A 14,118-nucleotide genomic window follows, 5' to 3' on the forward strand; every position below is an offset into this window, starting at 1 on the left:
GCCACCGCCTGGTCAGGCTCGAGGAGCTATCAGGTCTTAAGGGACGAGTAGAATTTTGGGAAACAGAGCTAATGTGTTGAGTGATCGCTACCTGACAGAGACGCACTTGATATCTAATAGCTAGTTTAATCTTTGCAACAAACCCCTTCCCAAGGAAACACAAGCATATTCTTTACTGTGCGAGCCGGGAAAGTGAACCGCACGACAGAATCTATGTACGCAGCCCTATGGCGGAGCCAGGGTTTGAATCTGTGCTGTCCGCTTTCTCAATTTTTTTAAGCCACTCTTCTAAATTGCTAGTTTTGACAGACACGTAATGACATGCTAAGGTTCAAGGCTGATAAGGGCAGGGGCAAGAATGTGAAGGGCCTATGATACATCTTGTCTTGTGGACAAGTAGTTGGTTTAAATCCAGGCATCGATGTGATTAGATCTGTTTCAGAATGACAGCTAAGGTGATCTGAATACAGCAAGTTTTCTCCATACAGGAAACAACTACAAAAAAGATACCGCCTCCAAATACTGTGGGAGCTGAGGTAAATGTCTTCATGCCACTCACAATAATTCAAGTGACAAGATCACAAGCCTTTGCATATCAATGTGCATAGATGGAGCAACATGCAGGCTGACCACCAGTTCTTGCCTTATTGAGTTAAGCATTTTTGTTGTATACAAGTCTTCTACCTCCCATTAGAAATTCAAATGAGTCCATGACAACTACGGCCTTGGCAAGACAACTCGTTTTTTTCTGCCCCTTTTTGTACTTCCTGCTTTAGTTTATGTCAAAAGTTAAGTGCCCTTATCAGTCTAAAGTGCAAAATAAAAACATGAGTCAGCAAACAGAGACTTCCTTCCCTCTTCTCCAAATACAAACATTTCACACTGACAAAAAGGGGGAGGGAGAGGGGCATTCATCTAGTCAAGACCCCAGCAAAAGCCTTAATAAAGATATTGGTATCTTTGTTCCAGCAATTTCACTTTTAGAAACTTAAACTAAGGAAATATTCCAAACTAGAAAAGGTAAAAAAAAGGTTCTGTACAAAGGTTTTCATCAGAGCATTATTTATTATAGGAATAAATATCTAATAATTGGAATATAGTTACATAAGCTATAGCACAATTCACTCAATAGACTGTTATATAACCCTTACATGTTTATAAACACTATGTAATAACTTGAAAAAACCTTAAGCAAAATACAAAGCGCTATTTATGTTTATGCTATACATGTGTATATGTATATGTATATGTATGTGTATGTGTGTGTGTGTGTGGCATAAACAACTATGTAAATATACCAAAATACTAACAGTGGCTTGGTTTGCAAGGTTAACAGCATCTCTCCTATTTTTCTAAACTTCCCAAATACTCTTTAATGAAACACTATAACTTAAAAAAAAGTTTTTAAAGCCTCTATATGTCATTTGCTAATTACAAAATAAGAAAACTAAATTTCATGAGCTCAAGCCACAAACAAACTCTACCTATATGTCAGGTTGGACAGATAACGTGACTTGATTTCAGAAGTAATAAAAACATAGTTTTCAAACAGAGTTCTAAATTCAGAACCCTTCCATGTGGAGTCTCATCCCTAGGAAAGACTTCTGTGTGCACTACCAGAAACCAAACGAGAAAAAACAACACCTTTTTTTAACTTGGATATTTAATTTTGCATCTTATGTGGTATCCCTTAATGTTAAAAAGAAACAGCAAAAATAATGTAGAATATGTTAAACTGCTGTGTAACTTGCTTTATATTTAAAAGAAACCTAATCAGCCAATGTACAACAGTGGGCATTTCCTTCATCTTGGACTCATCTAGAAAAGCAGCATGTAATTATCCCACTGGGTGAATAGAAACAAAATATACTCTCTGCCATTAAATGTTTCAGATTGAAATTTCCCACAGAAAGTTTAAAAAGGACATTATTTTGTATTGGAAGGTACATGTTTTAAGAAGACAGGGGGAGGGTGGCCACCAAGTGTTACTATACACCAAGTGCCTTTAATAAAAGGATGGGAGAGGAGACAGATAATGGATGTCCCCTATAGTTTCAGATCACTGCCCTTTTACAGTTCTTGCACTGGCATGGAATTCAGTGAACTAGGCAGAATAAATGATTCCATTAAGTACTGAAAGCATTCAGTTATTCAATAAAAATAAATATAAAATACGGGCTCAAAAGAGTGACTGCCGAAAAATAGCAAGACTCTCAGTACCTTAAAAAAAGTGACAGAAGATAAATGATGGATCTTCAATGAAGCAAGCAACTCCCTTTTTTAAAATTCACTTCTTCGGTTCATTACTCTATCTTAATGCTAATGGTAAAACATCAAAGCATAAAGATCAAAAGCATCAAGTAACTAAAATCACAGGGTATTGATTAACTTCACTTGGAAACTGGTTAACAGTTGGATGAGTTATTTAAGAAAAAAAAGACAACTTAATAAAAATTATCTTTCTATAAAAATGTTTGATCCTTTTTTTTGGGGGGGGGTGATAAGTATTTCCAAGTAAATAAACTGTGTGCGTATTTCCTGACTTATACTACTAGCTTTCTTCTTCAACAGATGATCTTGTGAATAAACAGAAAAAGTAAGATTTGAACTTCCAACTAGAAGTGGTACCCACTCAAAACAGTCCCTAATAAAAGCATGAGAAACTATTTATTGTACAGATCCTTAAGAAAATGATACATATGTATTTACTCTTAAGGCAGACAGGAAAAACAAAGTTAAAATTTGCTACACAAGTATAATGCCATTGCAATGAATGTAAAAACAGAGATGGGTTTTCTCTAGCTATTTCAGTCTCAGAAAACACCCCCAAGTTAACAAGGCTTTGTGATTTGGTTTCAGCAAATAATCTGTTCAAATGTTTCTTTTCCCTGCTTATCCCAATTAGGAACTAGCTTGGTTTTGAAATATTTGTATTGTAGGAGGAAACAGCTGAAGCGTGTTTCTTTTTCCAAATTCAAAAGAGCAGTTAGCCCTTGACTTTCCAACATTTCTCAATTTCAGGATGAAACATAGTCCAAAATAACCAAATTTACCCACTAACAACCAAAATAGGAGGGAGGGGATTTTAGAACAAGAAAGTGTGGATGGATACAATCTCCATTTCTTTTACAGAGTCCATAGCAGTTTGGAAACTACCTACCTACTTCATTGCTTGGCTGTTTGTTGGGCTAAAAGGATCTCAACTTCCACTGAGTCCTCAGAAAATGTATTTAAGCAAAAATTCCTATGCCAGAAAGCAATAAATATGAAGACCCCTTGTCTCCTAGAAGAATTGTGCCGGTGTCAAAACAAAGCAACAGCAAAGTCCTGCTGTTCCCAACACCTGGATGTCAAATTTCACCTTACTGGGACCCTATTATTAAGCCTTGTTTTGGTTACTTTCAGACATTTCCCAACTTTCTAAACACGGGATTGATGACATAACAGCTATTTTGCCATTTACTTATTAAATTTCTTTTTCAGAAACTAATTTTCCATATCCGAAGAAATCAGGGGTTGAAGGTGGGAGTGAGGACAAGTTCGTGAAAGCCTCTTTTTGTAATGCAATTAGGCAGGTACCACTGCCTTTAAAATATGTCTTCCGGTCAGTCTCTCAGTTGTGACTTAAGTAACATGCTAGCAAGGGCTCTGATGTGGCCTCTCAACAGAGTGTTAAGTGAATAGGAATCTTAGGAATCAAAAAGCAAAGCGGTAACACATAGACTCTGAATTCTAGCCTACCACTTGTAAGCTCGCCCAATGCTTTAGCATTTCAGTCAAATGACTTCAAAAGTAGCGTCCCCTTGATGAAAACGAAGCGAGGAGTTTACGGATGAGTGTCCAATGATAGAGCTGTATGTAGTTCATAGATTTAGGTGTGCCAAGTATGCTATTCAATATAACTTCTGTAATAAAATCCTTTAAGATAAGAATGTTTTCCGGGTCCCGCTCTGCACATATGCAAGTCCGTCCTTCCGTCCTGACGAACCTGGGTTGCTCGTAGGGTACCTGGTCAATATTTCTTAGTCACAGAGATTCCACACAGGGTCGCAAGTGTCACTTCTGTTTTGCTCCATTAGATAACTGTTTGGTTAAACAGGCTGAAGGCACTTAAAAGTTTTCTTACTGTCCTCAACTTCAACAAACTTGGCTTTTCTCCTCCATCTCCTTGCCACTTCTTCCAAAAGTTGTACAACACTCCTAATCCCACTGAATCCCATTTTTAAATTCATGCTTGTAATGGAAAACTGTCCTTCAGCACATGGTTGCTTTTTGAGATAGCCGGGCCCTAATTACTTCACCCTGATGAAAAACTTCATCTGTAGTCATCTCAATTCAACTGTAGTCATTGACCTGTAAGAGTTCACTCCTCTAACACAGAACATGGAAGACCAGAGGCATTTTAAAATTTAATCTTATTGACTACGAGAGAAGTCTGCAGTAGTTGTCTCTTAGAAAAGCAAATCTCTTCAAGTCAAGGCTATCTAGAATAGCAATTTTACAGATTGCAAGGACTGCTAAATGTGGTAAATTTCCGTAAGTGGCCAGTTATGAATGATTCATCATTAACAAATGAATGAAATTAGTTTAACTGAGCTATTACCTACGCAAGCATTATGTGGGTTGTTTTTTATAAACCTCTTACTGACTCCTCACATTTCTTCAAGGTATGAATCATTGCCTCAATTTTACTAATACACTCAAGGATCAGAGTTTAAATAACTTTCCCAAGATCATATTCTAGCAAGTGAGAGATCAACATTTTAAACCAGAACAGATAACTAAAAAGTCTGTTTTCAGGTTAAAAAAAAAATCCAAAAGTCTATTTGGCAGATGAAAATGGGATCAGCTAGGCTAGAGGAAGGGGGAAAAAAAACACAAAAAAAGATCCCTTTTACTAAAAAAAAAAAAAAAAAAAAAAAAAATCCTGCTCTATTTCATTTTTTGGAACATTTTCCTCTTGCTCCACGGATCTCGCAGGTGCTGTTTAGGACAACAAAACACACACATCTGTAGGGGTGAACTGACATGCACAGGCAGGACAGCCTGAACCCTCTTCCTATATTTAGATCCTTCAGCTCAGCGCTGAATTGAATAATTTAATCTGGACCCTCTAGAAGGGAAGCACATCCATATTCATCACAGGCATCAAAGGAAACATCTTTACAAGTTATATCCTTTCACAAACTGACATATGGTCTCACACCACTCTCCCAATTGTTGAGCTCCTCCTCTGGGAAGAGCATGGAATTTTATTTCTTTTTATCACTTGAAAAAATCACTTCCCTCCTAATTCAGTAAAACTGGGTGGAGGCCACTTCCTCCACAGGTGAGAGAAATAAAACTTGTTGATCTGTCATTGTCAGGAATGTTCAAGTTAACCATTTATTTTATGTCCTTTAAAATGGAAACAAAAGGCAGACTAAATCTGGAGTAAGAAATCGGGGGGCAGACTCCAGGCTTCCCACATAAAATCCGTGCAATTTTTCTGTCCTTTTAAGATGATTCTAAATGAGAAAACAAGAGCCCTTCTCTTGGAAAGAGACGCAGGTTTGAATGGCAGCTTTCCACGTAGTAGCTGCACTAGGAACGGAACATTTCTCTGGGCCTCAATCTGCCTTTCCACAAAATTTTGAGTCTGCTGGGTTGTGATGAAGATTAAGCATAAACATGTGAAACTGATCTGAGAACTATAACATGCTAAAAAAGATAACATTTTATTGAGAGCAGTTTCACAAATAAGAAAATTTTAATATTTTGTGTATACAAAAGGCTTCTGTCCTAGTTTTTATCCATTCAGTGAAATTCTAACTTTTTTTTTTTAATGATTCATTTGACAAACGCCTATATTGTGCTGGATCCTCTTCTAAGCACAGGGGACACAGCATTGAACAAAGGAGACAACAGAAATTTTAGAAAGTCCATGCCTTCATGAGACATGCATTCTAGTGCTTATGGAAGGCCTCGCTGAGAATGTGATACTTAAATGGTGGCTGAAATGTTCAACCAGAGAGTCCAGTGGAGCAGGAACGGAGGGAGGAGATGAAGTCAGAGGTGAGGGGAGCAGACTCAGGCAGCTGGAGGGACTTGTTCTTTTTCATGGTAGACGGAGACGGGGACCGGGACCACTGGGAGATTTGAGTAGAGAGGTAAGCCATGACCTGATCGACAGTCCAACAGGACTACTACGGCTTGCGAGTTGAGAACAGACGGACGGAAAGGAGGGAAGTAGAAAGCAGTAAGGAGACCAGTTAGAAAGATATGGTCATTGTCATGGTTTAGTTGATAAAGGTTTGAATTAGCACAGCAGAAGGGGTCAAATTCTAGATATATTCTGAAGGTATAACCATGGACAAATATACTTTCCTGAGTAATAAAGACACTAACCGTAACTTGGAGAAATCTGGTTAATTTTTAGAAGTGCAAAGTCCCATATTATGGGACTAGGACACTGAGCATTTGAACCTCCAATACCCAGGATCAAAGGTCATGAGAGAAGTAAATCAAGAACAAGCACTGGAGCAGCAAGGCAGGAATAAGGACTAGAAGCTTAAATCTTGCAGGAATGAGGGGGAATGATAGGGAGGGGGCAGCAGTGAAGGGGAAGCGAGTGGTGTAAGTTGACGTGCTTATGATGGCTGGCGGCGGGGGTGGGGTGGGGGGGTGTTGGGGTGGCCATGAAGGGGATCCCACCTCTGGCCCCGTGCTAGGAGTTGAAGAGAAAATGACCAGGACCTAAAGAGCCACAAGGGAAGAGGCATTCTCAGATCAGCTTCATATATGCTCAAGATTACTCATGTTCCAGATAACCCAGATGTCTAACAATAATGGAATGATTAAATAAATTATGGTACATCCGACAATGATGTAACGGTTAAAAAAACAACAACATAAAAACAGACTTTCATGTCTAACATGGAAAGAAATTCATACCATAATTATTCAGTTTTTTTTAAAAATTACAGAACAACATCTATAGTGCAATCTCCTTTTAAAAACACAAACAGGCCCTGGCTGGTTTGCTCAGTGGATAGTGCATTGGCCCAGCATATGGACGTCCTGGGTTCGATTCCCAGTTAGGGCACACAGGAGAAGCAACCTTCTGCTTCTCTCTGCCCCCACCCTTCTCTCCTTCTTCCCCTCCCGCAGCCAGTGGCTCAAACTGGTCCAAGCATCAGCCCGGCACAGAGGATAGCTCAGTACTCAAGCATCAGCCCCAGATGGGATTGCTGGGTGGATCCCGGTAGGAGCACATGTCTGTCTCACTTCACTATCTCCCCTACTCTCACTTAAAAACAAAACAGCAACAAAAACAAAAACACCACAAACAGAAACAAAACCTGTACATGTGTATCTTTTTATATATGTGCATCTTTTTTAAAAACTGAATTTATTGGAGTGACTCTGGTTAACAAAATGATCCAGGTTTCAGATGCCCATTTCTTAACACATCTCCATGCACCATATGTGCACCCATAAAGACCTGGAAGTGAATAAACAAAACAAGTGCTCACCTTCAGGAGTGAGCTAGGAGGAGGGCAGTGTAAGAGAGCAGACTGTTTTTTTTTTAATAATCAATCACCGTTTTCAATTTCAAAACCCCCAAAATAAAAATATTTATAAATAAGAACTGAACGTAGGTAAGAGATTTAGTCTACACGGCTCCAGAGGCAGTATTATGACAAGAGCTAGCGAGATTTATCTTTTTACAAAGAAAAGAGTGAAAGTGTTTCAGTACAGAACAGAACACCACTGAACTGAGATTTTCCACAGAAATTTATTTCTGTATACAGGGTTGGAATATATGACCTAATTCTGGGTGAATACGGTATCAGTGGGAATGTATGTACTTTTTTATTAAGCAATTCAGGCACAGGATAATAAAATTCCATTTTACCAAATGCCGTAACATAACAAAAAATGTTTCCTCCTGTTCTAGTCCTCTAGTCCCCTTCCCATTATCAGTTCAAATATCCTTCAGAAATTTTTCAGAGCATGCACCTTATCCCCAAAATTGTTCTGTATCCCTCAAGTGTCTCAAGAGCAGTTTGGTCCAGTCCCTTTCCCCATACACAAATCTGTTCTCTACAAGACTAAAACAACTTCTGAAAAATAAAAGTTTACATAATCACCGAAACAAACACTGAGACCAGCCAGATTTCACTCTCCTCCACATGACGGCCAGTGACATCCTGTTTGCAACCTGTCTCAAACCGGACTGGACTCCCACATGCTCACGTGGCCCCCGCCGAGGAGATACTGAACAAGGAACAGCAGCCCACTGCCAGAACTGTAAGAGCTCCCTCCAGCTAAGAGGGAAAAGCCACTGAGGCCACGAGGCAACGTGTTTCCCAGGGCTAGGAAAAGAACACTTGTGGCTACAAGCGAGCATTGCCTACAGACCACAGAATCAGGTGAGACCTGCCCCATAAGTCCAGATCTTTGCAGCCTCAAGTCTGCTGGTTCAGTCCAGCCCAGTCCACTAACCTCTCCACAGTAATTTACTTACCAATCAGAATGGAAAGCCCAAACAGAGGGCTCGTAGAAGGCTTCAGAACCCAAGTCCTCCTTTACACATTCAGCTACTACAACAGCGTTAGTCTCCCTGATTCGCTATTCAACAATTCTTCAAGTGCTCATCACAAGCATCAAGTGCAATGGAAAGAAAATGAGCATGATGTGGTTTCCACCACCACCAAGCTCACAGTTATAAAAGTGTGGGGGAACCACATTATAAGGGTGACTGTGATAAGAGCCATGCTATTTAAGGAGAAACATACATGCAGGGAGAGTGCCCAACAACCTGGGCCATTTGTCCTGGGTTTTGTGGCTCCTCTGGTCCAATGGAAATTCAAATGAGTCCAACCGGCAACCAGTGGCATCAATGGGTATGAATAATCAAGTGGAATAGGTAATCCAAAGCAGCCCTAATAAAAATTAGCCATTGCTTGTGGGACATATTCTGCTTTATCCGATAAAGCCTTCAATTCCTGATCACGTTTTGCTTACAGTAATAAAACTATTCGCTACCCTGAGAACACAGTAAATACTAAAGAAAACACCTATTCAAGATTCAAATAGTTCTGTGGGAAATCTGTAAGTGGATGCCAGTTAACTACAATGATTTTACTATATTATAAAAACTTACAAACATATTTTATCATATAAATCACTCTATCTTCCCCTCAAAATTCATACTAGAGGCAAAAAAGTCCTCTACAAAAGATCTGAAACATCCCAGTTTAAGGGCTCTATAAACTCTCAGCACCACCATCACCAACACCAAAGGGAGAGAGTTGTTCTGCAGGTGGTTCTATGGGATACCTCACATAGGAGGGCACCCTTGGCCTCCCTCAATTTTCAGCACAGCTCAAGAATTCAGGAAGAATCATATCATTCTTGTATCACCACCACCACCACCGAGCAGCAGGCTGTCCTGAGCACTTTATACCTATTAACTCTCATAATCTTTATGAGTATCCTTATGGTACAGACTGTTTCAGAGATGATGAAACTGAGGCGCAGAACTTGCCAAGGTCACTCCTCGACCACCCTACTTCCCCAAGTCACCTCCTCCTTTGTTTCATGCATAAAGCAGAGGCAGTGACAAGCAAAGACTTGCTTATAGTTTTATTTCTATTTATATATTTTTTTAATTCAGTGAGAGGAAGGGAGGCAGAGACAGACTCCCACATGCACCCCCACCGGGATCCAGTCGACCAGCCCACTAGGGGGCGATGATCTGCCTATCTGGGGTGCTGCTCCATTGCTCAGCAACTGAGCTCTTCTTAGCACCTGAGCTGGAAGCCATGGAGCCATCCTCAGTGCCCAGGGTTAACTCACTCCAATCGAGCCTTGGCTGCAGGAGGGGGAGAGGGAGGGAGAGAGAGAAAAGCAAGAGGGGGTAGAGAAGTGAGAGGGGAAGAGGTGGAGAAGAAGATGGGCACCTCTCCTGTGTGCCCTGATGGGGAATCGAACCCTGAACATCCACATGCTGGGCCGACGTTCTACTACTGAGCTAACCAGCCAGGGCCTGGTGGTTTTATTTTAATCCATCCAATTCCTTCCCTTCCCAATTTATTTTTTGTTGTTGTTTTCCCTCTTGATATACTCCCAAGTTCCTAGAACCTAGAGAAACCAAGAGTTCTATCAGGGTGGCAATGACAAAATTAAGTTCATTTGAACCTCAAGAGCCTAGAATAGAGGTAAGAAGTGTTCAGCTTTACCTCCACAAGACACAGGGAAACTGACTTCACTACTTCACATCAACAGCCTCTGTATGTGTTCAGCCCTTCATATTCTTTTCTTATGAAGTCTGTGGAACAATACAATTAAACTCCTTTTAAGAAATTCATTTTCCTTACATCCCCACTGATTATTCTTAGGGTCCTTTACTTAAAACATAAAACAAAATAGGAAGGACAGGCTTTTATTTTCTCTTAAGGTAATACTTTTCCATTGAAGCAAATGTAGAGACAGAAAAGTTAAACTCTTCCAAGTATCGTCTTTTATTACAGGTAAAATATTTAAACACTCATCTTAAGGCTCCTACAAAGCTGGCAGTCTCCATGCGATTTATAGGAAAATGGCAGGAAGAAACCCCCAGTCCTCTCAGCTCCGGAGGATCTGGGTACACTGGTGGGGCAGGAACAGGTCGGTGACATTGCCGCTTCAGGATACAACCTGCCTCCAGGTCCCCTTGTCCTTCTCTGTACCAGGGTTTCTCTGCTCAGCACCGCCCGGCCTCCAACCACAAACACTGCAGAGACACCCGCCGCCCCCACCTGGGACAACCCCAACCAGCTCTGACAGCCGCTAGCGCCGCACAGCCTGGCGGACTGCCGCTCTGCTCTGCACTTTTCTGTTCCCGCACAAGCCGAGTGCCTCGAGAGCATCACTGAACTCTACTTCTAGACTCCGGCACACAAGGGACTGATTTCTACAAAAAGGAAAAAGGAAACTGTGCCAAACATACAAACCTGTTCTTACCATCTCTTTTTCTCCTTCGAGAAAAGAAAAAAAAGGGGGGGGGGTGAAACAGCTCCCCCTCAGATGTCACTGTTCAGAACACCAACTGCTGCTGGGTATAAAGGCACAGTGCAGACCCACAACGAACTCACAACACATCACAGGTCGTAGTCCCTGCCAAGTAGGACATCAAAATGAAAAAAAAAGTTCACTCAGTAAGTACCTACTGCGTGTCAGGCCAACAGTTCTTAACACTGTTATGTATTAGACTTCCCCAGAAAGTTACATATCCGACTTCCCCAGAAAGTTGTACTTTCTGACAACTCCCACCACATCCCAGGGGCAGACCCCGGCATTTCTGCAGCGGTTATGCAAGCAATTCTGTGTGCAGCGAAGGTGAGAAGTACAGTGCTAACACAGACCATAAAGATACTGACCATATACCTTCAACGAACTCAGTCCAGAATTAATGAGATAACTAGTAAAAGCTATTAAAACTGGCACTAGATTAGACAAACAGGTTTGTAGTGTTCCTCAAACTTCTAAGATCCTCAGTGAAAGTCCTACGTCGATGGTCCCTTATCCCAACTTTATCAAGCCGCGTGAGAAAGATACACTATGAACAGAATCATAACTACAGACACTCAAAAACTTGCTGAAAAGAGCCAACGGAGGTAGAAATGGGCAGGAAGCAAGAGCTCTACCCACTGCTTCAGATTTCTTGCCCAACCCCTCAAGTTTGAAAGACTATCCCAATTATAAGATTAATACCTTCTAGCTGAGATGATTTAACATTAATAACAGTGGCGTGTCATTTAACTTTTCACATCATAGCACTCGCACTCTCCCCTTATCAGTAAGAATGCTTCTACAGGGCAGAAACTGACATAATCAGAGCCCAGTGCTGGACACTCAGTAGGAAGTCACTTAACTTGCTGAACTGATTAATATCAGTTTAACAAATAGCAGAACTCCACAGGGATGATGCACCTTTATAAAAGCAGGCTTTCAGGCACTACAAAGCAGCATCTCAGCCTATGCAATTTGACAAGACAAAACTCTTTGGTGTCCAAATGCAAATACATGCTGTAAATACAGCTTGTGTGCCAATCATTTAAACGGTAAGCTAATTGTGTTCACGGTTAACAGAAAAACATTTAACCAATCAAATATTTGCTCAAGCTTGAACAAACTAAACTGAAGTCCTGAGCACACAAACATGAGCATGGGGAAAATAAAGAGGCTGTTATTAATTATGCCAGACTGCAAAGCCAGCAATGGACAACAAGCAAAACAGGAAGCTGTACTAGATGAGACAGCAAGCTATAGATGCCCTAAGCTTGAATATGGCTAAATGTCACTGCATCGATATTCTTCCCTTTCATGAAAAGCTACTGTCTTTGATAAAATTAAGGCCCATTTTTCCCAACGTTCATACTCTCTCTCCTAATCAAAGCTTAAAGAGTTTGAGGGAGGTCTGACCAATGCACCCCAGTTCAGGGTCCCTACTCCAGGCAATCATTCAGAAAGGAGGATGGTTAACAGGCCAAGCGCAGAGCCTGTGGGTGAGATTTAAGAGCCCTTTCCCCCCATCAACTTTAAAATATTTGCAGATCATTTAAAAGAAATAAGACGGTGAGGCAGAAGAAGTGGACACATTTCACTCTGTCTGGTGGCTGGATAAGAACACACTCAATGCTGCAAAGACTGAGTGTACTTAACTCAGCTAAGCGCCCCCCCCCCCCACAACCAGCAGATGGTTTAATGGCAGCAGGTGTAAAGCCTTTTTTACACTCACAACCTGAACCATTATTCTTAAGAGAAAAATCTAGCAAGTTAAATGCTGATGCCTATCCCCCTTAAATTTTTTCCACGTTATACGAGGTTTTACTGCATGGGAGAACTTCTCTCACTTTATTTTAGTACCTTATAAACTACCGTATTTCCTCATGTATAAGATGCACCTTAATTTGGGGGCTCAAAATTTGGGGGGAAAAAGAATTACATAATTATTGAACTCAAGTTTTATTACTCATAAAATTCATACAACTCTTCATCACTGTCAAAACTCCCATCCATTAGCCTGTCCTCATCTGTGTCTGATGGCAAATCACTGTCTTCATACATTTCCTCGTCCTCAGTTCTATCTATGGCATTTGAAATGCCACAACCACTGTATAAGATGCACCCAACTTTTAGACCCCAAATTTTTCAAAAAAGATTTCTCCATGTCTTATACATGGAGAAATACAGTAGCCCATCTCAATCGTCAAATCCATATTCAAACGCCGTCACCCTGTCTCATCTGAGTAAGGGAAATGTCACTATAAAGAAACGCCAATATTGCAACTCAGACAGGAGAGAATGGGGCCCATATATCCACATGCCAGCGTCTTCCAGGTTCACCGTTTGTGCCAGCTGACTAAGTGCATATAACTGATAGCCCCTGAAGTGTACCTTCTTGGCCTCCAGCTTCTCCTAGAGGGCAGAAAAATTTTGGTTTCCTAGCAATCAGACAAGACAAAGAAATAAAAGGCATCCATATCGGAAAAGAAGAAGTAAAGGTATCACTTTTTGCAGATGATATGATCCTATACATCGAAAAACCCAAAGAATCCACAAAAAGACTACTAGAAACAATAAGCCAATACAGTAAGGTCGCAGGATACAAAATTAACATACAGAAGTCAATAGCCTTTCTATATGCCAACAATGAAACAACTGAGAAGGAACTCAAAAGAATAATCCCCTTCACGATTGCAACAAAAAAAATAAAATATTTAGGAATAAACATAACAAAGAATGTAAAGGACTTATATAATGAAAACTATAAACCATTGTTAAGGGAAATCGAAAAAGATATAATGAGATGGAAGAATATACCTTGTTCTTAGCTAGGAAGAATAAATATAATCAAGATGGCTATATTACCCAAAGCAATATACAAATTTAATGCAATTCCCATCAAAATCCCTACGAGATTTTTTAAAGAAATAGAGCAAAAAATCATCAGATTTATATGGAACTATAAAAAACCCCGAATAGCCAAAGCAATCCTAAAGAAAAAGAATGAAGCTGGGGGCATTACAATACCTGACTTCAAACTCTATTATAGGGCCACGACAATCAAAACAGCATGGTATTGGCAGA

At 40.4% G+C, this 14,118-nt stretch overlaps 1 protein-coding gene across 7 annotated transcripts in view; it reads right to left on the reverse strand.

Moving 5' to 3' along the window:
• SMAD1 (SMAD family member 1) overlaps positions 1–14,118 on the reverse strand; it is a 186,014-nt gene that overhangs the window by 45,952 nt on the left and 125,944 nt on the right. For 2 of the 7 annotated variants that reach the window (XM_066232596.1, XM_066232588.1), the window contains exons 2-3: positions 10,990–11,142; positions 10,227–10,315 (exon numbers count right to left, since the gene is read on the reverse strand). The exons of the other annotated variants lie outside the window; for them this stretch is intronic. The gene's annotated coding sequence lies outside the window, so the exon portion shown is untranslated. The remainder of the gene's footprint in view (positions 1–10,226; positions 10,316–10,989; positions 11,143–14,118) is intronic. 7 annotated transcript variants of the gene reach the window in all.

Source organism: Saccopteryx bilineata, chromosome 1 (genome assembly GCF_036850765.1).
Source record: "Saccopteryx bilineata isolate mSacBil1 chromosome 1, mSacBil1_pri_phased_curated, whole genome shotgun sequence".
Classification (NCBI taxonomy): domain Eukaryota; kingdom Metazoa; phylum Chordata; class Mammalia; order Chiroptera; family Emballonuridae; genus Saccopteryx; species Saccopteryx bilineata.